The sequence below is a fragment of the Pinus tabuliformis genome, chromosome 3_2, assembly GCF_031772625.1.
Source record: "Pinus tabuliformis cultivar Carrire ecotype Pingquan chromosome 3_2, CPIR1, whole genome shotgun sequence".
NCBI classification, from domain to species: domain Eukaryota; kingdom Viridiplantae; phylum Streptophyta; class Pinopsida; order Pinales; family Pinaceae; genus Pinus; species Pinus tabuliformis.
This window is the reverse complement of record NC_142302.1, coordinates 558,836,163-558,839,409: the sequence shown is the minus strand read 5'-3', so window position 1 is coordinate 558,839,409 and position 3,247 is coordinate 558,836,163.

Here is a 3,247-nt window from a genome sequence, read left to right as displayed (position 1 = left end):
CATGACGAATTATGAAAAAAAGTACATCCCACAAATGATTCTGCGTCACATCAAGCAGGAATCATGAAACAAGTAAGAAACAAGATTCCACATCAAGCATCAAACAAGGATCTGTGCAACACAATGCATCTCATAGTAAAATGAAGTACATGAATGCATTGCATATACCTCACATCTTGGGGCCATCTAAAGAAAAGGATGTCAAACTGCTGAAGTTGGTCGTACCATCAATCTCGCGGTGTCAAATATCATGGAATGATTGCTCGCACGTTGAATGCTGACATCTGCACTCCACTTTGAAAAGTGGCTAAACAATGAAATGATCAAATGGAAAATCTGAATGCACCATCAGATTTGTGGTGTCAAAGAGTGTAAAATTGTCTATCAAATTTCTGAATTCTGAGAAAGTGAAAATCTGGGGCTTAAGGAATCTTTTAGATTCCCCCTAGATTCCTAAAAGATTCCTTCCTCTAGGTCTTCTAAAGATCTGATGCTCAAACAAAAATTTTATTGCACCATCAGGTTCGTATTGCTGAGAGGTGTAGGATAGACATAAAATTTGTCAAATTTGGACACTGGGAAAATTCTGCCCTCTTGAGAATTTGGCTCAATCATGGTTCCGCCTGTGTTTTTCCAGAATCATGGTTCCACCTATAAAACAATTAAAAAATTAAATATCGGTTTCTGTGTTGTGCCCTTGGTCTCCGTTCCACTCTGCATAATGGGGTTCCGTTCCCCCGTTCTCAAATCCGCCTCCCCGCACTGATAAAAAATGGGTTTATGTATAAAATCGTAGGCAGAGTTTCTAAAGAAACTGTTGTGGCCTGTTGGCAAACTTGGCAATTTGTTAGTGGGAGTTCGGTGGATCTAATCCCACCTCCCCACAAAACCCACATATAAAAGTTTTATTTGGGCGCGGTTTGTGACCATTGGAGGGTTGTGGTTGTAACTGTTCGCATGTGGTATTAAATGGGGCGTGTTAAGTTTTTTGCATTAATGTTTTGGGTTAGTGTTGGTTGGTGTATGCCACCATATGGGGTTGTCATGTGGGAGGGGCCATTCATCTCCCACCGGCTCCGACATTTGGTTTAGCGTATGGTTGTGGTTGGGGTGTGGGTTGGGTCCACTAGAGGTGGTCTGCCCACCCTGTAGATAGTTATATATATGGTTGGAGTTTGGGAGGGTCGACGGGGGTCACGGCCCATCGACCCAATTTTAATATTAATTTTTTTTTTTTTATGACGGTTGGGGCCACTGGGGTTCATGGCCCGTCAGCGATTTTTTAAAAATTTTGTTATGTTGGTCGTGGGGGGGTGGCGGGTTGGTGGCCTGCCAACCCATAATATTTTTTATTTTTTTATCTTTTTAAACAAACACCTTTTTTTCAAATTTGTCTAATATAGGGGATATTAGACAAATTAACAATCCAACAAATTCACCCATTTTTGGGAGCTAGGTTTTGGTCAAATTGTAGGACACTTAAACCTGGCCCATAGTCCAACTTTGACCAAAAAATTTACTAGCTCGTTCTCCCTCATACGAGCTTGGATTGATGAACCATTTGCACCACTGCGATCAAGACGACAAGATCTACACTCTAGTCCTAGTTCGAAAGCATTCTGATCACTTTGATTTTTGAGCTTCCATAAGCCCTCTTTGTCTTGTTTGTGTCTCTAGGGTCACCTGGATCAATCCTCCCCAATGAGGAGCTTTTGGTCCTCCAAAAGCATGAAAAATATTCTACAAATTCTTTGTACCTTGTCTACATCACAAGCATCCTGTAAAGGTCCCGCTTCCATTTCCTTCACCTTTGTTCTTTAGAGCCTTAAGCGATGAGCCGACACCTGCAACCTCTGCAACCTGTAGTACATTTTTTTGAAAATTACATGGTTGACTTTCATGACCAACTAATGGCCCAAGCATCCCACACTTACCATGAGTTTATAACACATACTCGGTGGTCAAGTTTACATCGAAATGGAAACAATCCCCCAGCTATGAAAACAAGGCCAACATATCATACACATCATCACTGCAACACATGATTTACAAAGATAAGGCCAAACACTATTTTTTCTTTGAAAAGTGACAGAAACACGACATCACTTTCTCAGTTTATCATCATGACTCATTCAAAGATCAAGCTGCTCGGAGAAACTTGGTGGTATCAATGGCATCGCAAAGGGCCAAATTAGGCACTCAAAATAAGACTAGACATCATTGTTGCTTAACAAGTGATGGAAAACACATCATCACTTTTAAATTTTAAAATGAAACAAATGATTTACAAAAGCATGACCATGACAAGCTAACATATCTAGAAACCATTTTTCACTTATCGCTGTGATTGGGTCACCCCCCTATGTTGGTTTTTCTTGTCGAACAATTGTTTCACTTTGTTCATGCACCGACACTTTGTCTTTAAGGCGCTACTCTGGATGGAGCCTCCAACAAGTGGCTCTTTGATGGCCACCTCTGTTGCAATGACTGCAATACATCTTCTTCCTCTAGACCTGCTTAACATGTTTCTTTAGCTGTTGTTGAGAGGGTATTTCATGCCTCCTCCTTTTGGATGCTGCTATTCTTTTCCAACACTTAGAAAATGTATGGTTATGTAATCCACAAAAGGTACATTTTTTTATTCCATGATTTACGTTCATATTTAACAACATGATTATAATTGAAATGAACATTCGAATGTCGAGAGTGGCTATACCTTTCTTTTTTTCCTTTGATGTCATTATGGTGATGAGATCTTGCCATAGTTCTTTCCTTGCAATGGACACTGTCATGGGATGATGGGGATGTGTTCCCATCATTCTCTTTCCTCAACGATTTCAACGATATCTCGGTGGAATCTGACACCTTTGAGAATTATCCTTTGTTGTATCCCAAGCTTGCAAATCGAGGTCTCTGCACAACCTCCAATGGTTGAGTTATGCCTTAGTTATTAACACCAAGTTTTTCCTCCTTTATCTCATCCTGGTAAGGAGCCTCATGTTTGCCCCTGTAATTGGGATCTCCACATCTCCAATAGAAATCATACTATGTGAAGACGAAATTTAAAAGAAATCAACATCTCTTACCTCCTCTATCGATTTGGAAAGAATTGATGAGGGCTCCTTGTCATCTATTGTTTTTGGCTCGCTAGCTGTTTGAGCGCATTCTCCAACTTCCTTTCTGACATACCCAAGTCCTGCTTGATGGGGTAATTCTTCTACTTTGATGGGGTTGACAATGCCTTGGC